A 23801-nucleotide genomic window follows, 5' to 3' on the forward strand; every position below is an offset into this window, starting at 1 on the left:
CCTGTAAGTAGGGCTAGAAGTGTTTCATGTCTGGAACCCTTGAGAGACACTTCCAGGCAGGGTAGACAATACTGAGTTAGATGGACCAATGGTGTGACTTGGTATAAGGAAGCTTCCTTTGTTTGTTAATGCTGGCATGTTAATGTAATAATAATAATAATAATAATAATACTCCGCCCATCTGGCTGGGTTTCCCCAGCCACGCTGAGCGGCTTCCCACAGAATATTAAAAACACGATAGAACATCAAACATTAAAAACTTCTCTAAACAGGGTTGCCTTCAGATGTCTTATAAAAATCAGATAGTTGTTTATTTCCTTAACATCTGGTGGGAGGGCATTCCACAGGGCTGGTGCCACTACTGAGAAGGCCCTCTGCCTGGTTCCCTGTAACTTCGCTTCTCGCAGTGAGGGAACCGCCAGAAGGCGCTCGGCGCTGGACCTCAGTGTCCAGGCTGAACGATGGGGGTGGAGACGCTCCTTCAGGTATACTGCACCGAGGCCGTTTTGGGCTTTAAAGGTCAACACCAACACTTTGAATTGTGCTCGGAAACGTACTGGGAGCCAATGTAGGTCTTTCAAGACCGGTGTTATATGGTCTCGGCGGCCACTCCCAGTCATATATAGGTTCATATCGGCATTTGGACATGACATTATTGTGATGAACACTTGCACTGGTACAGTAGGCCACGTCACACATCAATCAGGGCCTGAGCGTGCACCACATTGCCACCTTGTTTCAGAGATATTTATAAGATTGTTTCATAACCTCTATCATTTTCAATCATACCTCCAGGGCATGAAATATTCCTCTTACCACCATGATTTGTTGGCTTGAAAAATGACTTCGGGCAAGCTATTTTTCCACATTGGTAATAACAGGCAGTCTCTTAAAACAATATAAAAATAACTTGCTAAATCTTAGTATGGAATAAGAGGACAATAACCTTTTGAAAAGCATCTGCTCCTAGACTTTTCTCTGTCAACACCAAAGATTAGTGAATGTAACACTTACTCTTTTAACGCAGCAGACATCGGCTTTTTCTGGTGAGCACTTTCTTACTCATTGCAGGCCCTTTGGTGAGCTTAGCCGCTGCCAAACAATAAGTGAAAACTTTTGTACTGGTGTTAGGCTGAGTGAGAGCTGATTAGGAATCTGAGACTCAGCCACAGGCAGGTCGTAGTGTTGACAAGAAGAAAGCATGAAGAATTTTGTTTTCTTTTTCAAATCTTGGTGCTCTCAGTCGAGGGATAGAGGGCAGCTCTTGTGTGCTTTCTTTCAAATGCTTGCTAAAGAAGGTTACTTCAAGAGACATTGTGAGCTGTAATATAAGCGCTGCTTTTTGAACAATTCAAGTTAAGGCTACACCTTTCTAGTTGCAAGCTGTGTTCTCATCATGAGGCTGTTTATTTTCGTTAATACCGCCACCATAAAATCCAACATGAAATTTGAATTGAGTCAGTTATGAGGCTGTGAGGAGAAGGATGGCTTCAACATGTGGAATTTCTGCTATAGGGAAACCTGTTTGGAAACCTTATTGGGAGCATTTAGGAAATTGGTTTAAACCTTCTTCTTTAGGGAACTTGTGATGACAATTTAAATAAGCCTCAGATTATTTTATGTTTGGCTGCCATATTTGCTTGTCTTTTATATATTTTATAACAGCATTTGCTTTAAACAACTGAGGCACATGAGAGGATTTTTGTCTCAAAAATCTCACCATAAGCTACAGCAGTCAAAGAGACATAGGACAGTAAAGTTCCACTATGAACCACATTTGGAGGCTCATAGTTAATGGAGTTGACTGCTAGACTCTGTCATAGTCTTTTCTTCTTCCAGAGTTTGGATTATGAAATTTCTAGGGTAGAATTTGGTAAGGCAAACTCTGAGTTTCCATGGCTTCCTTCTCCCAAGGCTTGAAAACATCACTGACTTGGTTCCTAGAACTGTTGGTTTGTGTTCGGTGGTACGCTCTAATCCCTTGCTTTAATAAATTAAAATAATGTTTTTACTCTCACATCTATTTAGCATAGGTTTTTAAAAGAGGGAATAATTGTGTGGGCTTGCCTTTGACTACGTTAATCAGGTATAAAAATGTTAATAGAGCATTAAGTCTATAGCAGTCAGTGTAAAATCCTGATCTTTGCCTTTTTTCAGTTTCAGTTGCAAAACGTAACATTGGCTCACTTCAAAACAGAACTTCCTCTTGAAATGTTGACAGTTATTTGAACAATTAAATAAGATAGGCCAAGAAATAAACAGAACACAGATTAGGGGCAGCATCATTCGAAGTACACGGAAGTTTCTTAATCACTAAATGGACAAAGAATAAATTTTATGATATGAAACAAACACTTATTCTGTGGTTTAGCTTTTTTCCCTAAAGGAGTCTGTGGAGTCTAGATGTTGTTTGAATCCAGTTCCCATCAGCCCCAAGTAGTCAGGAATGATGGGAGTTGTAGTCCAACAACACCTGGAGGACCACAGATTTCCCACCCCTGTTCTAAAGACTGTTTCAGCTTCCCAGGAAAAGATTTGGGTCAACATCTTAAGTTACTTTTTCACTAATGTACAAGGATGCTTAGAAACATGTATATTTGCAGCAATTGCTTCTTTTACTTCTTTCCTTGATGTTTATTTGTTAATTTATATACTCTGTTGTTCTAAACTGCATGCCATGTAAGAGGTAGATAGGTAGCCGTGTTGGTCTGCCATAGTCAAAATAAAAAAAATTCTCGGGACTAACATTGTGTAGACAACAGATCAACAGAGCCAGACTGATACCCAGAGAGACCCAAAAAAGAAAATAACAGAACACCTCTAGTCATCACATACAGCTCCCAAGTTAAAACAGTACAACGCATCATCAGAGATCTACAACCTCTCCTGGACAATGACAGTTCTCTTTCTCAAGCTCTGGGAGGAAGACCTTTCATTGCCTACAGACAGCCACCCAAATACTACAACCAGACTTAACACAGACACTGGCACCAGAGCCTGCAATAAACCCAGATGCCAACTTTGCTGCCACATACACCCGGACAACACCATTACTGGCCCCAACAACATCACACATACCATCTCGGGACTATTTAATTGCTCATCGTCTAACATTGTGTAGACAACAGATCAACAGAGCCAGACTGATACCCAGAGAGAACTTGCTGCAAGACAGACCCAAAAAAGAAAATAACAGAACATCTCTAGTCATCACATACAGCTCCCAAGTTAAAACAGTACAACGCATCATCAGAGATCTACAACCTCTCCTGGACAATGACAGTTCTCTTTCTCAAGCTCTGGGAGGAAGACCTTTCATTGCCTACAGACAGCCACCCAATCTTAAACAACTCCTAACCCACAATAATACTACAACCAGACTTAACACAGACACTGGCACCAGAGCCTGCAATAAACCCAGATGCCAACTTTGCTGCCACATACACCCGGACAACACCATTACTGGCCCCAACAACATCACACATACCATCTCGGGACTATTTAATTGCTCATCGTCTAACATTGTGTATGCCATCAAATGCCAACAGTGTCCTTCAGCTCTCTATATTGGACAAACAGGCCAAACCTTACGCCAAAGAATAAACGGACATAAATCTGACATCAAGAATCACAAAACAGAGAAACCAGTAGGAGAACACTTCAATCTCCCAGGACATTCTATACAAGATCTCAAAGTAGCTGTTTTACTACAAAGGAATTTCAGAAACAGACTGGAAAGAGAAGCTGCTGAATTACAACTCATTACCAAACTTAAAACCATGGAAAAACCTGGGCTTAACAAAGACATTGGATTCTTATCTCACTATACATGACTAAGCCATTTCTCACCTCCTCACCCCTTGCCTTTTCCTGTAAGACCTATTACAGTCGTTAAGAGTCGTCAACAGGCTCTCCCAGCTATCTGCCTATCTCCCATTCCCACCACCCTTCTGAGTAACACCCCTCCCCACCTTCTCACTATATAGAAGGATCTGGCAACTTCTGTTTCAGTGTATCTGAAGAAGTGTGCATGCACACGAAAGCTCATACCAAGAACTAACTTAGTTGGTCTTTAAGGTGCTACTGGAAGGAATTTTTTTTATTTTGGCCATGTAAGAGGGATTGTGTTATTTTTTTAAATTTTAAAATGTAGCCAAAACCCCCCTCTAAAAATAAAGAGTTTGTTTTAAAGTACTTCCAATCCTTTCCCATGTGATCTTTGTGCATGTTTTAAAGGGAGAAAGTAGTCTTTTCTACACAGGTGTGCACTTCAAAACTGACTTATTATGCATATGATATTTTATTTGGCTATCTGTGCCCAAGTACAAAATGTAAAGTAAAAGCAACTCTAAGCCAGTTAAGAGAAAGATCAACATTTTTGTTTCTTAGAAAAATGCAATTAGGCCAGGAAACTCTGACCACTACAAAGAACGAGAACTCTCATGACCAGTCTCTACAGGACTTTCCTTCCCCAACCCTACTGGCAGATAGGTTTCCTTTGACATTAGCCCCTTTTAGCCAGACTTTACTGCATGTGGATGCTAATTAACCAGACACTTAAAATGCAAAAACATTACCCAGTTTTTCCAGGTGGTTTGACGGAGGCACAAAAAGGTCATGGATGTGGCGTGCACCAGCTATATTAACCAGGCATGCACCTGCTTTGCAGGAGAAAAGAAAGCCAAGTGAAGCAGCAGTTGTTAAAAATAAAAGCATTTTGGTTGAATAAACATTCACAAGTTGTGTTGAAATAGCGTAAAAGGAACCATTAAACATAGGGTTTGTCTCTTTGAGAGGTTCCTAATTAATGGGGTCATAGAACTGAAAATTACCTAGAAGGGTAACAGAGCTCAGAAGCCCAGCAGAGAAGGTTCATAGTTGTGCTACCTTCAACCACAGGCAGATCAATTAAACACCCTCTGTTGGAATATCTGAATTTGCGGTGCGTATAGCAAGGTTTAAGGGACGCGGGTGGCACTGTGGGTTAAACCACAGAGCCCAGGACTTGCTGATCAGAAGGTCGGTGGTTTGAATCCCCGTGACAGGGTAAGCTCCGGTCCCTGCTCCTACCCACCTAGCAGTTGAAAAGCACGTCAAAGTGCAAGTAGATAAATAGGTACCGCTCCAGCGGGAAGGTAAACGGCGTTTCCCTGCGGTGCTCTGGTTCACCAGAAGCGGCTTAGTCATGCTGGCCACGTGACCCGGAAGCTGTACGCCAGCTCCCTCAGCCAATAAAGTGAGATGAGTGCCGCAACCCCAGAGTCGGTCACGACTGGACCTAATGGTCAGGGGTCCCTTTACCTTTTACTTTATAGCAAAGTTTGGATACCCATTCCTTGTGTTCGGATAAGTGAATTTTTGCCTAGCGAGCATTTGTAGAGTAGACCTACAAAGAAGGAAGCTTCCTCAGGGTGCAATTCCTGCCAAGCAACTGGTTCAGAAGGATCATCAGTGCATGCAGGTATGTCAAGATGTGGCCACAGGAAATGATCCCCAATTCCTTGGTCTGGCCGTATGAGCAGATGGTGCAGGAATTAATATTCTTGCTTTCCTGGATTTTATATTTGAGGTCTATGATTGCTTTGGAGAAGGAAGCCATCTTAATGGCTCAGAATAACTTATTATGGAGTTAAGCATGAAGATAGCCCTTTCCTGAAGAGAGTGGAAACAACCATTAATCATTTACATATGTTCATTATGCACATTTGTTTTTAAACCATATTGGACAGGAAAGGATTAAAGAAAGACACTAACAACCACAAGATTACAAGATTGACTAGAAGTTTAAGTCCCTTTCTATAAAATCAGCCATAAGATTATATGGTCAAGCTCTTCTTGGCAGTACTTAGTTAACAGATAAAAACCAATATCAGGGGATATATATAGGATTTGGAAGGCCAGCTGGGGTCCCTATGCTCTGGGCTGATATTATTATTATTATTATTATTATTATTATTATTATTATTATTATTATTATTATTATTTGTAAATAACCATTAAGCCATGTGTTATCTTGGCCTGATTTTGTCACCCTGTTGTGGCAATTGTAGAAATCGCCAGCCACAGTAATCAAGCAAACTTAATAGGCTGTGGCTCTGAGCTGCAGGGTTTTCTTTTTGTGTAGCAAATGGTCTTTCTGCCATGTTCATAATTGAAAGGTATGTTGAAATATGTGGTCATCAAGCCTTGATCAGATGCCAGGAACATGCAGCTGCAGTTTTTTCTCCTCCTCTAGCTGATAAATACCATGTTGACAGTACTTCCCATCTGACCTGTCTCATAAAAATGAAGCCGTGTGCATAAATAAAATATAAACTATCATTATTTGCAGCCCTTTGAGATTTCAGAACTTATTTGGCTTTTTCCCTTTTTTCCCCTTTCCTTTTTTTTTAAGAAAAAGACCAGATTTATTTTATGCTTTTTTGATTTCCACATCACCCTATTTCAAAGGCTCTATTTCTAGTGAGCTTGTGGCATTTTGAAATCATAGAATCACAGAATTGTGAAGTTGGAAGGGACCCTGAGGGTCATCTAGTCCAACCCCCTGCAATGCAGAAATCTTTTTCCCAGTGTGGGGTTCAAACCCATGACCCGGAGATTAGGAGGCTCGTGCTCTACTGACTGAGCTATATTTTCTAGGACAACACTCCTTGTCTCCTTCCCATCCCAGGCTCTCCTCTGCTGTGGCCAAAAATATCATTAGGATATAGCACATCACATTTGGTCAAATGCAGCATGTGTTCCTAGAGCTAACAAAATATTCTACGGAGGGGAGGGGGGAGTTTTGTGGCATGCGCCTTCTCTCTTGCTCTCTTAATGTTAATCATTTCATTTGCCTAATTTCATTAACTTTTGTTTCCAAAATAATTGTAAATGCTGCCAGATTTTTTAAATTAGCAATCGTTTTCCTTCCTTTAGCCAAACCTATTCGCAGAGTAATTGAAGCCCACAGATCTTTAGAGGAAATATACTATTATTTTCACAATTTCTTTGGAGGGGGGAGGGAGAACCACCTGTGTCTGTTCAGAAACTGAAGGTTAATAAGCGGGATTAAGAAATTTGGGGGCGCATATCTGACCCATAAGTCATGTTTTACCATGCCAACAGTCTCATGCACAGCTGGAGGATTCAAGCAGAGCATACACATGCATGCACACAGAACCTCCCGCAGTAACACCCACCACATTCTTTCCTGGATGAGAAAACACTATAACGTGTATGTTTGGGGGTGTATCCTTAAACTTATCTCCGAAGACAAGGGAGCAGCACGTTGCTGAGAAAAATGTAAATTTGAGTGCATGCACATTCATTTATGCTGACAACATACTGTGTGTGTGTTTTTTGTCATTGGTATCTCTGTGCTGGAATCAAAAAGGTATCCTAATCAGCTCTGGGATTTTTCAAGGCATTGTCACTTTTAAAATTTTCTGAAACAAGGTTACATCTGGCATCAGCATTTTTCTTCTAGGAGAGTATGTTAGATTTCGCACGGCTGGAAAGAGAGAGAGAAAACACATATTTTCTGATGGTCAGGACAGGCAGTTGGAACCATCCATGAGACAGTCAACACTCTGGAGCAGCAATTGTTGGTGGAGCCCAGCTAGGGCTTCTTTCACCTTGGTTCTCCCATGATCTATTCACAGAAAACTCCCATTCCTACCTACTGGAAGAAGCAGGACTCTTGTTTTGTTCAGCATCTATTGAGAGAGGGGACAAAGGGTTTGGAGGGAAGAGTGGAATGGTAGAAGCAATGGCTACCCCACCTTTTAGCAAAGGTCCGTATAAAGTTATGGTATTCCCAGTAGTGATGTATGGAAGTGAGAGCTGGACCATAAAGAAGGTTGATCGCTGAAGAATTGATGCTCTTGAATTATGGTGCTGGAGAAGACTCTTGAGAGTCCCATGGACTGCAAGAAGATCAAACCTCTCCATTCTTAAGGAAATCAGCCCTGAGTGCTCACTGGAAGGACAGATCCTGAAGCCGACACTCCAATACTTTGGCCACCTCATGAGAAAAGGAAAAGACCCTGAATTTGGGAAAGATGGAGGGCACAAGGAGAAGGGGATGACAGAGGACGAGATGGTTGGACAGTGTTCTCGAAGCTACCAGCATGAGTTTGACCAAACTGCGGGAGGCAGTGGAAGACAGGAGTGCCTGGCGTGCTCTGGTCCATGGGGTCACGAAGAGTCAGACACAACTAAACGACTAAACAAGAACAACAAAGGGTGTATCGATGCTCTACAGAAGTGCTTCTGGATGATGTGTTTATTGAGTATTCAACCTGATCTGTTTGCAGGGAGATTAGATAGTTTAATTAGCATTCATCCTGGTATGATTGTGAAGAGGTTAGATGATGTCGCATCAAAGCAAGTGCTATCTCACACTTTCCAGTGCATTTTCACAACGCTTGCCATATCATGAACAGTCAATTTCTGGGGAGGGAAGTGGATTTGTTGTTGAAGACCTCCCAACCAACTATAATAATTGCACAATCTGAGTTGGCAAGTGTGTGATTGAATGCCATCCAAAAATAACCACAGTCTGGAAGCACCTCCGATTGTGGTCTGGCAATCCTAGGCACTCTCCCGCCACCAGTTTAGCTTTGCAGAAAATTATACCCCATCCCACTAGTTCTTTCAGCTCCCCCAAATTTCCAAGGCAGTGAGAGATTAGGTGTAAGAGCTGCAGATTATTAAATACTGCATTTTGCATTCATGATGTTTCCCCTGGGTTTTCCTTTGTCTGCCCCTCATCTCTAATCACAAAAATTGTGATAGGGTCAAAATTATTGTGATTAGGTCAGAGGAGTTTTAAAGAGTTCTGAAGGGTTTGCATTGGGGGCGGGTGGGTAGGAATGCTTGGGTGTGTATGTGGCAGTTGTGTGTGCACCCCTTTGGATCCTGGATAAGAATGAATGGAATGGTTCGTATCCAGTGCTGCCAATAGTGAATAGAATGGCCTTCCACTTGCACAACATGATTTTGACTTCCTTTCTTCCCCCACACACTCTTAAAATCTGATCTGGAGGATAGGAGCTTGTGGAAGAGCAAACAGAAGTCCATCATGCAATATCGGATTGTGCTCATGGCTTTTATTTTTAAACCATTTGATGTTCTATTGCAGGTGTAGGGAACCAATAATCCTCTACATGTGTCAGACTTCAGGGAATTGGCTTCCTCTCCCATTTGGCAGTAGATAAGCAGAACAAAGGAAAATGAGTCTTCTTACCAGTTAGAAACTTTAATGATCATAGCGAGAGAACAAAGAATCCATTTCCTAGGAATGATGGTGCTCCTAATTAAGGATTCCATCCACCTCCTCCCTAGACACCCACATCACTACCGCGTCTTGTGACCTGAGCGCGTAACCACTGTGCTTTTTGTGCTGCCACCTTATCAGCTCTTCTTGACCTTGGGCTGAGCGGGTGAATGCTTTCCAGAGACAGTGAATCTGTTAACTCTCTCTCTCTCCTAGTGCTTCTTCTCCTAGCTGTTCCCCATCCAGTATTTCCCAGCTTCTGCCTTCTGAACTATGTCCCTCTGCAAACCACTGTTTGAAATCTACAGTATACTATCCTCCTGCTCCTAGGAAGTTTCAGGATCCAGATCAGGAGCAGGTGGAGGGGGAGGCTCACTGGCGGAGGAAGAGGGGTGCTGGGGGAGCATACCGCCCCCGGTGGCATGATGCCAGCAGGGTGCCATCATGGCTCCCCTCCGTGCGCTGGGCGCCACACCCCCGCAGGTGGTACGCCATGGCCTCAGGACACGTGCCACGCCCCTCGGGACTCGCGCCAGCCATGCCCCCACCTGCTTTCCATCCCACCCCCCGCCGGAGCATGAAGCTCCACCACTGGGGAGGCTCCAACCATTCTTCCTCAGTGCAGCCTTCCTCAGCACGGTCTCTGACAACATGTAGCTGAATTACAAATCCCATCACCCCTTGCTGCTGACCATGCTTTCTAGGGCTGGTGAGAGTTATAGTTCAGCAAAGGGCAAAGATTCCCTATTCCTGTTCTGCTGTACAGTGGTACCTCTGGATGTGAACGGGATCCGTTCCGGAGCCCCGTTCTCATCCTGAAGCGAACGTAAGACACAACTGTGCATCTGTGCGTGCATGGGTCATGTTTCGCCGCTTCCGCACATGCATGTGACATCATTTTGAGCATCTGCGCATGCGCGAGCGGAGAAACCCAGAAGTAACACACTTCGCTACTCCCAGGTTGCCGTGGAGTGCAACCCGAAAATATTTAAGCTGAAGCGTATTCATCCCAAGGTATGACTGTATTATTGTTACCTGCCTGGATTATCTATGATAGAAAGGAATGACATAAATGCTAGTAATAAATAAAGTTTCTAGAAGATTCCATAACTGAAATATGAAATAAGCATGGAGAACTTAGGTGACACATTTCCCAGTGTCTTCTAAGGATCTTTCCATCCTCAGCATATGCTGGGCAGTACAAAGACACAATCTCTGAGGAGCTGTCTAGGTAGAAATAAATTGTCCCAATAGGGAATTAAAATCTTCAAAGTAGGAGTCATCCATTGAACTTTGTTCATGTATTACAAGCAAACGGGAGCCACAAAACATAAAATTTAATTGAGACTTGCTAGAGTCAGGCTCCGTCTAACAGAGTATTAAAGGTCACATTAGCTTTCCGTTAAGGAGAAGCAGATCAGATCCTTTGTGAAATTCCTCTGGAACTTTCCAGTCTTTGCCTGTGATATAATATCCGTCCTTATCTGCTAGGGTGAACTTTTTGTTGGGCTGTCCCAAATAAGACTTTTGCAACTGAATCTCTCTGTGCTAGCAGGGTTTAATTTAAGAGTTGGTGTGCATTTTGACAGTCCTTTTGACAGCAGAGCTTGAGTCACCGGAGTATATCTGTTTATTGAGGACTGACAGGTTTATGGCCAACATAAACATAATCTGATGTTTATTGTGATAAAAGCTTGAAACTGAGGATAAATTTGACTGAAGAAAATCCTTTTAGCATGTTCAGATGCTATAAATAATAATCTGAATCATATATGTACTTATAAGTGCATACTTCCATGCCTTCTTTTGTTAAAGATTTAGAAACTGAACAGATAAGAATGAATAAACTGGGCGGCAGAAGAATGCATATGTGTATTAGTCTGTTTTATCCATACTTACCATTTTACATAACAGTGGCAAACCAGTTACCAGTAATTATCAAAATTTTAATGAACTAGTTTTGCCAATAAATGTTGCGCTAGGTTTTTCTGAAGAATTATAGCAGTTCTAAAGGTTAAGAACAGCAGAACAATTTTTAGCTATGGAAGCCTTTTCACTGCTTATAGCCCAGCCCAACTCTGGGGGAAAAACTGGTTCTTGAAGTTTGGGAAGCTATGCAAAGTTGGCTTGATCCTCACATTATCATGAAGAAACCTTCCAGTTTTGCACTTTTGCAAAGTTTATTGTAGTTTTTTTTTAATCAGTTGAGCTAGATGCGGTGTAGCAGTTTAGAACGCTGGACTAGGACAAGAAAGAGTTGAGCTCAAAAATTGCCCCTCAGCCAGTTGACGGACCTGCTGCGAGCTTTTTCCTTAATGGTTTGTATTATATCCAGTACAGTGGTACCTCAGGTTAAGAACTTATTTCGTTCCAGAGGTCCGTTCTTAACCTGAAACTGTTCTTAACCTGAAGCACCACTTTAGGTAATGGGGCCTCGTGCTGCCGCTGCGCTGCCACCGTGCAATTTCTGTTCTCATTCTGAAGCAAAGTTCTTAACCCGAGGTACTATTTCTGGGTTAGCAGAGTCTGTAACCTGGTGTCTGTAACCTGAAGCGTCTGTAACCCAAGGTACCACTGTAGTGTGCTTTCACTCATGGAAGTCTCTTTGCTCCAGCAGAGATAATGTTTCCACTGTGTCCTGCTGCTCCCGCTATGTCACCTATTGTACTGCTCTAAAAGGTCTCTCAACCTGCTAGAGCAGAAGTGGGGTTTTAGAGAATAGGGAGAAGCATCAAAAATAGCCTGTCCTCCTCTCATTTAAGGAAGCTTCTGCTGGATTTGAAAACCTTCTGTGAGTAGAGGGCACAACTGGATACATGCAACCCATGGTCTGTTTTCACCTATTGTGCAAGAAACCATGTAATGCTTCCTTTCCAGAGAGCATACAAAGATAAGAGAATCCACGCTGGATCAGATCGAAGGTCCACCTCCTCCATCTTTCTCTCTCCATTAGAGGCTAACCATATTCCTCCAAAATAAAAAAAAATTCCTTCCAGTAGCACCTTAAAGACCAACTCAGTTAGTTCTTGGTATGAGCTTTCGTGTGCATGCACACTTCTTCAGATACATGCATACTGGTGCCGTCCAAGTGTTCATAAGATTACAGTTCCCATCACCTTTGTCCATTGGCCATACAAGCAACATTTCAAGGTTGGGGAAAGCTTCTGTCGTGCATAATAAAGTGTGCATGCACACGAAAGCTCATACCAAGAACTAACTTAGTTGGTCTTTAAGGTGCTACTGGAAGGAATTTTTTTATTTTGACTATGGCAGACCAACACGGCTACCTATCTGTAACATATTCCTCCAGGAAGCTTATGAACAGGATGTAACATCAAGAGCCTTCCACTGTTCTTCATCTCTCCACCTGCTATTCATGGCTTGGTGCCTCTGAACATGGAGGGCCATGCAGATGGACGTCTGAGCTTCTCTTTCTGATGGCATCCTTCCCATGCCGCCTAACACATTCTCCCCAAAATCTGGGAGTTTGGGACACCATGTGAGGAGCTACAACTTGGAAAAATAAAATAGTATCCCATACCTTTGCCTGAGACCCAAAGGATTTATCAGATCACAGCCAGCGATTTCCGTTCAATCTTGAGGCTTACAGAAAGGGAAGAGGGCATGCCTGTTGAACTCTGAGTCCACTAAAACTGTAAAACTTGAATGCAGCCTTCCCAACCTGGTGCCGTCCAAATGTTCATAAGATTACAGTTCCCATCACCTTTGTCCATTGGCCATACAAGCAACATTTCAAGGTTGGGGAAAGCTTCTGTCGTGCATAATAAAAAGCAAAATCACTATAACCAAATGAACCCAGTGACAAAAAAAGCCCCAGTTAAAGTAGAAGACTCACTAAAAGCAGTGGCAGCAGTATTCAATTAGCAAGTGCTTTAAAACTCTCTGAAAGAGAAACAACCTCACCTGGTGCCTGTAGACTATTAATGATGTAGTGAGATGGTCCTTCCCATGCCCTGCTTTTCCAAGGCTGGTTTGGTGTACATAGATGTGCCTGCTGAAAATACCTGCAGTAGAAGTACAGAATTGGAAAATCCTACACTCCCCAAATTAGGTAGCCATTGCATAACATAAAATATAATTGCTTCTCAGTCGGTGACATTAGCTCTGAAATGGACTTACACAAGAATACGAATGTGCCAGGTTGGTGTTATTTCAGAGAAGCCAATTTATATATGCACATGGGTTGCTTGTTTTCTCCATCTGCTCCCTAAGGTGGACCACCCTTGGGCATGATGTAAATGAATGTGTTGTGTGAACCAGCAGTAAGCAATCACTGCAGGGATGCACTGATCTGCACTTATTGCAGCCACTGCTGTACTTTTTGGAGCCAATCTGATTTTTGAAATTGCAGCAGAGTGCATCCAGCAGCAGTGATTTACACGTCACATTTTTCTACGTTGGGTCGCACCTACAAATATTGGGAAGAATGGTGGGTGGGAAATGTCTGGCCTGCATGTGTGAACCACTTTTATTTGTTTTCCTTAGCTAAATTAAACAATGATCCAATGGTGGGAGGGGGAGGGGAGGCGTTCCTACATATGTTCCTAATTTGGTTCATCTTCTCTCTCTCTCTCCATACACACTCTTTCCCCCCCTCCAGATTGCCTTTAGCCTGCCGTGGACAGACTCTTACATTACAAAGTACACAAATTACCCTCCTTGTATTAGCTTGGTATCTTCCTCTTTTGAAAAGCTACCTAATCTCCGAGATGTTTCCTTTTCTCGGCTAAATGGTTGTAACCAAAGTATGCTGCACTTGAGTTTATTTTATTTATTATTTTATTAAAACATTTATATTGCACTTTTATGTAGGAGACACTCAAGGCAGCAAGCCGTACAAACTTGCTGGGGAACAGCCAGTTTTAATATATACTGTATATAAAAAGAAAGAGCCATAAGGGGTGGGTGGGAATTAAACACCCAATTTGCTATCTCCAGGAGCAGCAAATAAAACCAATCAGGCCAGACGCAGACTTAATATGTCACATTCTGGCTGCTTAATGAAAGGTGAGCAGCATGGTAGCCATATCTGGGTCTCCCTGGGGAGAGCATTCCACAGTCTAGACATCACAGTTGCAAGGGGCTATCAGGTAGCAGGCCTGGAGATGGGAAACCCCCTAATACCCAGGTTCAAGTCTCTACTCAGCCATTAAGTTCCCTTGGTGGTCTTTGGTTAAAATCATTTCATTTTAGCCTAACTTGTATAGTTAGGAGCACAGTAAATTGACCTATACTGAGTCAGACCACTGGTCCATCTACTCATTCCGGGGATGGGGAGCCTGTTGTCCTCCAGTTGTTGTTGGACTACAACTTGAAAGCGAAGACAGGCTATGGCGAATTGAGTAGACAAGACCATTAGTGGGTCCAACAGTCAAGAAAGCAGTTTCTGCTCATGCTGTAGAGAGAAGTGAGGAGCAGATGGGGTTTGTCAACCTGGGAAGGTGGCCCATCTAGGAGAAGGAGGTTTCTAAACCTCCACTGGATATATACAGAAGAAGTAAATGCTAAGGAATAAACCCCACACAAATCTCGAGTGGAGTCCCTAAGATGGTTGAATGTTGCCTTGTATGCTTCCTTCCAGCAACTTCGGCAGCCGAGCTGGTGCCAGACATATTGCTCTGGACCACATTAGCGAGGTTGAGAGAGGTGTCTTGCCGTCTGGGCAGCCCAGGACTTCCACACACACTGCCCAGGCGTATGCCCTGGGGGGTGTCACTTGGGTGCTGCTAAAGCAGCAGTTTGAGTTTACCCCTGGAGAAACACCCCATTGTCTTCTGAGACAGACAATGGCCAACAACAATTGGCCATGCCTGCTAGCGCTGGAGGGAGCTGGAGTCCAACATAGGCTGCATATCTTGGCCCTACGCTGGCTGTTAGTCACTCTCTGGGGTTTCAGATGATGCTCTTGGACTGGTCCAAGGACTCCAGCTGGCGCAAAACACAGCAGTTAGGCTGTTGGAGACAGAGCATTACCAGTGGATGCTCAAAAATTGACACTGGCTGCTCATATGCTACCAGGCCAGATTCAGGTTTCCTGTGTTAATTTACAAGGCCCATAACACTTTGGGTCCAGAATACCTCAAAGATTGCCCTATACCTGCCCAATTACTGAGATGGTGGGGGGAGCCCCTGTTAGTGGTTCCCTATGGTGAATATGCATGCCTCGTATCAACCAGGAGCCATGGATTTAGTATTATGTGTCCAATACAGTGCCGGATTTATGTATAAGCTAAACAAGCTATAGGCTTAGGGCCCCACTCTCTTGGGGACCCCAAAAAATTTTAAAGGGGAAAAACCCTCTGGATTTACATTTCCAAAATATAAGATAAAAAACAAATAAATTAAACCTACATACAGCAACAGTGGCAAATGGCTTTAGATACCTATTAGGTCCATAAATTACCATATAGCATATATTCAACACATAAAACAGCAACAATTTGTTGTTGACAAAGGACATTTAAAGGGCTCTATTACCTTCAGTAAACTTAGGGCCTCAACAAATCCAGCCCTGGTCCAATATTATGGAACTCGTTGCCAGTTGAGGTCAGAGAGGCCCTCTCCCTGCTGAACTTCCAGGGCCCATTGAAGCCTTTAAAAAAAAAATCTAGCTGGCATTTTAAAGGAAGTTTGATTTTATCCTTTTAACTGATTTTTTTTTGTATTGTATCTTTGTATACCACTTAAGAGACTGTTGTAGTTAAGTGGTATATAAATTATTTAAATAACTAAGATAATACGTGGGAAGTGTGTAAATATTTTGCCTCGGCGTTCAGGCAGGGCTCTCCAAAAAAATCACAAACCCAAATCTTAGCAAGCAAGATGATGCTTTTGACATGTAAGTGTTTCCTAAGGATGAGCAAATCCGTGTCTTCTAGCCCATAATTCCACTTTGACAACTTTCTTGCCCATGATTCCATTGCAGTTCTGCAATAATCAGCAACTTGTAAAAATCATTTCAATATTGGTATTTAAATACATACTTATGAATGTATATAAATGTGCACTTTCTCTCAAAATACTTGTAGATACTTTTAAAGTGACAAGAACCACATCGCTATTTGGACCAGTGTGAAATCTGATGGATAGCTAAGGTTTGAGCCTCACATTAATCTGCAAAGATCAAATTCCTCAAGCATCTGTGGCTTTTTTCCTCCTTATGTCTCTTGATCAATTTGTAGGGTCTCCATTCCAAGTAAGAAAGAGAGACTTCCAGACATGCTTGAGCTACTGGGAATCTTAACAAAATAGAGGTGACTATAGTATTGCCACACAGCCCAGTTTCATTTGGATTATGGTGTTAGACCATGCATAGGCAAACTCAGCCCTCCAGATATTTTGGGACTATAACTCCCATCATCCCTGACCACTGGTCCTGTTAGCTAGGGATGATGGGAGTTGTAGTCCCAAAACATCTGGAGGGCTGAGTTTGCCTATGCCTGTGTTAGAACCACGGCCAGCCATGTGGTATCAGTCAGGAGGGGAGAGCAGTTGATAGTTTGCCTCTTGGCCCCATCATTGCACTTATAAATGGAGCTTGGAGGAAAATGGGGGGATTTGCAGACTCTGCGATCATTCAGCACTATGACTAGGCAGATGATCCACTGAGAACTTCTCCTGATGAAGCCCCACTGAAAAGGTTGGGAGTGTAGCAACAGTGTCACCATTTATGGGTTTTCTGTATTTTCTGTATTTGCCTTTTTGTACATTTCTAGTTGTACAAACTGTTTTCGCAGACGTTACATTTTCATTTTAAAAGGGGAAAATATGTATGTCTTCTGCCTCTTGGGGTTGTGAACAAAGAAAGCATCTCAAATGGAAGCCAAAGCATTTCTAACTTGTGTGATCTGCAAACAGCTCAAATAATAGCTCTCAGAGGGTGCAGTGCCCAGTCGCATTTCTAGGAAGTGATAACTCTGACACCTAAAAATGATGTAACTGATGAAACTGTTAACTAGTTTGGCAGAAAATACACCCGTTTAAACTGGTTCAGTGTGTACGTTCCCCCCAAAAAAACTTCATTCAAACAAAAAAACACATAATACAATGCAGAATTCATTTCAAACGCGGTAGTGGTGTTGCTTTTAAAAATGAGCAACAATGTATTTTTCTGTAATTTGTGGTTTTGATTGCTGTTAATAATTAACTTCTCCCATAAAAGAAAACTTCCATTGTGTCAAGAAGGAAAAAAAACCCCAACACTGAACACAGTACGTGTCTCATAAATCACTTTTATGTCTTTAAAACAGCTGACTTTACATTTTTATTACATTATTTGAAAAAGTATCATTTCATCTGGAAAGAATCAGTGTAAAATGTGATTGTCAACACAGCTCAACCAGTTTTCTGAAGAAAATGGTTGCTTGTGAATCAGGACTATAATTATGACAGGATTTTCTTCACAGACATTAGTTACAAGAACCAGGAGATTTAGATGGGGATGTGCACAGGAAATACCTGGCAGACAATGTAAAATGTTCTCTGAATGCAAAGCTTAGCTGTTTCTTTTAGGTTATGGAAAGCAAATATGTAATGATGAGGAACAACCTAAGCATTTGAAGGTGAACTGACTTCTCCTGAAGTTGTGAAAGGACGTTTGGCAATGTTTTATGTAGTTCAAATAATACCACATGTATGTGCGTGTAAAGTTATGTTTAACAGAATTATTTCTGTTTGCAAGGGGGAAACCCTATTTTGTATCAGGTTTAATCAGTATTTTTTTTTAGATTTTTAAAACTAAAGCCTTTTCTTCTTCTTCTTCTTCTTTGCTTGCAGTAATGCCATTACATCACCATCCTAAATTTCCATTTCTATTTGTTATTTTTACAGTGCTGTCAACATTCAGAGTGCTTTTCCAGAACATAGTTGCTGTGAGCTTACAATGTCAAGTTGGGGCTGATTCAGGCAGCCCAGAAGTCAGTTGTGAATGCAGCAAATTCAGCATAGGACACCTCACTATGCGTTTGATGCTAGGTGCACTGTTGTCCAGTACGACAACATTGCCGTTGTCACTGACGTGCAGGAAAGGAAAATGGTGCCATCATCCTCTGAAGTGGCCGCTGCAGTTTGTAGGGCTCTCCCTGATTTATGTGACTATGTCCTGAAGTGCGCAGTGACAATGCTAATCCATATTAATGATTCTGGAAACTGAACCAGATGGCAACATTTATTTTGGACTAATTAATCCAGAATAAATTACTTGAAAGCTCCCCTTAACATAGTGGAGCATATACATAATTAGATTACAACATCAAGTTTCAAGCAAAAAGGAGAGAAAGGAACAAGGCGTGGTGGAGAAGCCTTTGGAAAAGACGTGATTCTGCAGAAAGACTTGGAAAAGAAGGGAGATACCATAATTACCGGTACATATTATTCAGTTTTTTAATACTACAAAGTAGTATTACTGAATGCTATTATTTATTTATTTAATTTACAAATTGCTTCCCACAAGGCATCTTAAGGTGTTTTACAACACACACACACACACACACACACACAAAATTAAAACACTTGTGTATAAAAACAATTAAAAACAGCAACTATAAATAATAAAAACAGTTTGAAAGTACACCACGTAAAATGAAATCCATTCAGACCCAGGGGAGGTACCAACCCAGTAAAAAAGGAAGTTTTGTTGAAATCTATAAGGAAGAACAATTACACACTTAACTTGAGGAAAGAAGCGTTGAATTCAGTGGTGCATCTAAGCGGTGTTGAACATGCGGCCCCTTCGGAAGGGGTTGGACTAGATGACCCTTAGGGTCACTTCCAACTTTGCAATTCTATCAGTCTATGAGTTGTTGTTGGATCTCAGCTCAGCCAGAGTAGAGGATGATGGGAGTTGTAGTATAACAACATCTAGAGGGCCACAGGTTCGTTTTCATTGTTCCAAGTAAACATTCATACGAATAGAAAATCCAAAATGAAAGGGTTTCTTTGGAAGGTAGCTGGTTTTTTGGCTGAGTTGCATACCACAAAAAACGGCTATAGTCATTCCACAACTTGAAGGCTCCTTCCATTTATGGAGGAGACCAAGACCCAGCAGAGGGTAGAGAAGAGACCATCTTCACTGATCCATCCTACAGCCCCATCTCCTGCTTGTATTGTCTTTTATGCTTTGCTGGCTTGGCTTCTCCAGAGCAGGAATCTTCAGGGGGAAGGATGACTCAAAGAATATTCTCGCCCTCCCGCACCCCTCCATTGAAGAAGAAGAAGAGTTTGGATTTGATATCCCGCCTTTCACTCCCTTTAAGGAGTCTCAAAGCGGCTAACATTCTCCTTTTCCTTCCTCCCCCACAACAAACACTCTGTGAGGTGAGTGAGGCTGAGAGACTTCAAAGAAGTGTGACTGGCCCAAGGTCACCCAGCAGCTGCATGTGGAGGAGCGGAGACACGAACCTGGTTCCCCAGATTACGTGACTACCACTCTTAACCACTACACCACACTGAAGTGAATGGAACAGCACCTAACACTAGTCTGGATCCAACTCTATATATACAGTACTTTTCTGTGTATAAGACGAGATTTTTTAAATCGGAAATAATGTAAAAAAATTGGGGGTCATCTTATACACGGATAGTGCAGAGGGGGGACAGGCAATTGGTTGTAGCTGCGAGCAGGAGCTTGTCAGCGGCGATGGGGTGGGTGATTGGTGGCTGGGGCAAGGGCTGTCGTGAATTGGCTACCGTTGTGGCAATTGGGTGTGTGGTTGCTGGTTGCCGGCGGTGAGCGGGCAGATGGTTGTTGGCCTCGGCAACGCGTGCGATTGTCAGGGTATTTCAGTTGTGTGAGTGATTTTCGGCATTTCCCCTAAAAAGCTCAACAGCTCTGGACCATCTCCCCCCATTTTCTTAAATTGGAGTCCCCAAAAATAGGGGTAGTCTTATACACGGGGGGGGGGGGGGTGTTATACATGGGAAAATACGGTACTCTCCCCCCACTCTTTAAAATTAAACCCTGGCATTTCATGCATATAGCCAAAAAAGTGCAAATTAGTACACTAGTTAACGGAATGAGCTATGGTTTGGAAAAGGTCAGTTTTCAGTCATTTCCTCCCCTCTCCCAGTCCGAAATTCATTTCCCTCCACACAAGAGCTTCAAGTTGTTCCCCCTCCCCGGCTATGGTGGTTGCTACATCTGCTCGTCTTTCATCTTTGCTGAAATTCTCAAAATGATGTTTCTGTTTGCAATTTCCTTCACGTAAATAGTGCAGCATTTGAAGAATTCTGATATCTCATCTCTCTCTCTCTCTCTCTCTCTCTCTCTCTCTCTCTCTCTCAGGTGAGCGAGATACTTGAAAATCGACATGGTTGATCACCAGCTAGCTATTAATCTAAATGCAGAGATAGTGACAGCCTGTTTTGAGCCAAATGTGGATCCAATTAGTCAGAAATCCTTGCCAATCATGTAGGTTTTCTCCAGAATTTACTTTGAACAAATGAAGATGGAAAGATCTTTTTTATATATACGTTTTGTTCCATGTTGTGTTTGCACTAACGTGGTTTAGATAGAAACGACATATAGATTTCTGTGGCTGCAAAAAGACTTTGCTTGATAAAAAATAAATAAATGACAAGGAAATTGTGATTCAGAGAGTATGGTTACCGATGGTGGATATTGTTGTGTTTGGGCCTTCTTATATACAGTATAATTTATTTCTCATAGTATTTTTCTTTTAAAAAATTAATGGCATTGTATACCTCACAGTCCAGCCAAAGTTAAGCACTTTTGCACTCCCATTAATTTTATTTATTTTTATTTAGTGGCTTAGGTCCAAACTATCTGAAAGACCGTACTCCCTCATCATCATCATCATCATCATCATTTTTTATTTATACCCTGACCTCCCCAGCCAAGGCTGGGCTCAGAGCGGCTAACAAGCAATAATAAAAATAAGTTGAATGAATACAACTTAAAAACAATATTGAAACATTGAAACATTATTCAAAACCTACCCAGGTTTTGAGATCTTTGGGGGAGGCCCTTGTCTCAGTCCCATCACCCTCGCAGCCCTGCTTGGTGGGGATTCAAGAAGGGCCTTCTCTGTGGTTGCTCCCAGACTTTGGAACTCCCTCCCTCCTTATTGTCTTTCTGCCACCAGGTGAAGACTTGTTCCATCAGGCTTTGGGGAACTGACTGCTTGTAATGAAAGGGCTGGTGCTGTGCTGTTTTTAGTGTCATTATTTGTATGGTATAGATGTAGTGTCAAGGACTTGACTGAAGAGGAGGAGGAGGAGTGGTGGTGGTCAGCCTCCGCCACCTTCTCCTATAGCTTCCAGAGAGGAGGAAGGCAGTCTTGAATTACAGCAGGGCTTTGAGGAAGATAACAGCTCAGAGACAGTCGAACAGCAGAGTTATGTGGTGTTAGGCGGAGGAGGAAGGGAGACAGAGCAGCTAGTTGACACATCACTGGACAGTCCCCCTTTCTCCCAAAATATGACATTCGTTAAGGGTGCAAGCACTGCTTTTTTCTGGGGGGATGCATACCCCTAAACCAGGGGTCGGCAAGGTTTATCTCGCCTGGGCCTGTTCACTCCCCTGGAGTTCGTTCTGTGGGCCGGATCGCTTCTGTGCAGACGCGATTTCCGGCGTCTTCGTCTGCACAGACGCGATTGCCAGCGCCACAAAAGCAAGTCCCCGCTCCGTGCTGTGCCAGTTTAGCACAGCGCGCAGGGACTCGCCGAGCGGGTGGCTTGGTTCGGGGGCGGCTCGGGGGCCATTGAAATGACCCCTGTGGGCTGCTTGTGGCCCATGGGCTGCAGGTTGCTGACCCCTGGCCTAAACATTTTGTGAATCTAAATTTGGCCTCATTGAGGGGCAGCATTTCAACATGAGTAGGAAAATGAGAGTACCCCTAAATATTTTTTAAAGAAAAAAAGCAAGAACAAAGGGTGCAAGAACAAAGGGCGCAACAACAGTTGACCATGGGCGGATGCTGTGGAAGCAGGTGGTGTTGTTAGAAGGGAAGGAGGGAGGAGCTCAGTGCAAGCAACTCCATCGTGGGGAAATGACCAGAATTCTTTGTCTTTCACCGTGATGACTGAATAAATCATAAGTAAGAACTTTCTTGTTTCCTCCCTGCTTCTTGGTGCCATGGGGGTGGGGAGGATTCCTCAAGCCTGGCATGTAGATAGTTTTAATTCTGTCAATGTTTAATATTTAGTTTTTAGTTTTATCTGTTAGCCATCTTGAATCCCTATCAGGTAGTAGTAGTAGTAACAACAACAACAACAACAACAACAACAACAACAACAACAATAATTCCACTCTTCAGGGCATGTTGTCCTCACATGCAGCTTACAAAACAGAAAAGAGGTTGGAGTGGGTGTTCAAACACAATTAGTTCTATAAAATAAAATTCAAAGTTCGAACGCAGTAACAATTAAAACCTCTAGCATTGAATATTAATAAAACATGGAATAGACTTTAAAATAAAATAATATTTCAAAGTTCCTTTAGAAACCATCAGCCATACATCCTTCCTTGGGGAGGAAGTTCTAAAGATATGGAGGCACCACTGAAAAGGTCCTGTCTCTGGTGACTGCCAGTCTCACAGCTTTTACTGGTGGATCTGAGAGTGGGGCCTCCAAGTCTGATCTTAGAGCTTGAGTGAGGTCATAAATCACTGAGACTTAAAAGTGCTTTATTTTGGCTGGCTCGTGCCCATCATAATCACCCCAAGAAGCTTCTGCATTGTGGGCCAGTAAAACGGTCTTCGTGGGCCGCATCTGGTCCATGGGCCGCACGTTGCTGACCCCTGATCCAATCCATGCCATCTTCTGTAATTCAAAGCTAATTTTAAGTCACTTACATAAGAAAAGCACACAGTTCTGTCTTAACTCTACAAAGCTGTGCTGCTTCCATAAAGTATCAGCATTTGTTTGAGATAACGATAGCAATGAATATAAGCTCAGCTCCTTTGTGGACAAAAAGAAGAGTATACAAAATGCTGACTTTGTAGTAGCCTGTCTCTGCCTTGTCCATACCTGCCTCTCTGGTGTTGTGTGAATGACGGACGTGCTTTAGACGCTGGAAGAAGTTGCTGAAGGAATTAAATATTCCCTGGTAATGTATTATGTTGGAAATACAAAACTTATGCTGTGGAAATCTGAAGTCTCGAGACCACATATCAGCAAATAATTCCCTCAGCTTCATTGGGAATATAGTGCAAGTAAATACTTTCAGGATTGCAGCACTTACTGTAATTGGTATTTTCCTGAAGCAAGACCTAATCCTTACTGCTCACACAGGATAGTGCCTGCTGCTGACAAGAAGAATTAGAGCGTAAATAGAGAGAGATAAAAGCCACATCTCCAAGCTATGTTTTTCTTGCAATTCCCCCCCCTCCTGATATATTTTTTTCAAACAGCAGTTGATCTTCCTTTTGTAACATGAGCAAAAGCATTGCACCACAACATTTTAAGCATGCAGTCATAACATCAGAGCAAAGGAAAACAACAATTTCAAATCGATGGAAGGGCTGCAATGTACTTCACCGCAAGCAGTCGCATAACTTCTCCA

The 23801-nt window shown here is 42.5% G+C and overlaps 1 protein-coding gene and 2 long non-coding RNA genes across 10 annotated transcripts in view; 2 read left to right on the forward strand and 1 right to left on the reverse strand.

Moving 5' to 3' along the window:
* SLC25A21 (solute carrier family 25 member 21) overlaps positions 1-23801 on the forward strand; it is a 291585-nt gene that overhangs the window by 205334 nt on the left and 62450 nt on the right. The window lies entirely within an intron of this gene.
* Positions 1-23801, reverse strand: part of LOC309527274 — a 439252-nt gene that overhangs the window by 2012 nt on the left and 413439 nt on the right. The window contains exons 1-3 of one of the 6 annotated variants that reach the window (XR_014217172.1): positions 5391-5464; positions 4578-4661; positions 1015-2313 (exon numbers count right to left, since the gene is read on the reverse strand). This is a non-coding gene — a long non-coding RNA (uncharacterized lncRNA). Of the gene's footprint in view, positions 1-1014; positions 2314-4577; positions 4662-5308; positions 5465-23801 lie in introns of those variants that run through there. The other 5 variants (XR_014217173.1, XR_014217174.1, XR_014217175.1 and 2 more) reach the window with 5 other exon arrangements.
* On the forward strand, positions 5364-20867 carry LOC309527340. Its single transcript, XR_014217194.1, has 2 exons — positions 5364-5461; positions 20562-20867. It is a non-coding gene; the product is annotated as an uncharacterized lncRNA (long non-coding RNA).

This window comes from Podarcis vaucheri, assembly GCF_965113315.1.
Source record: "Podarcis vaucheri genome assembly, chromosome: 1".
NCBI classification, from domain to species: Eukaryota; Metazoa; Chordata; class Lepidosauria; order Squamata; family Lacertidae; genus Podarcis; species Podarcis vaucheri.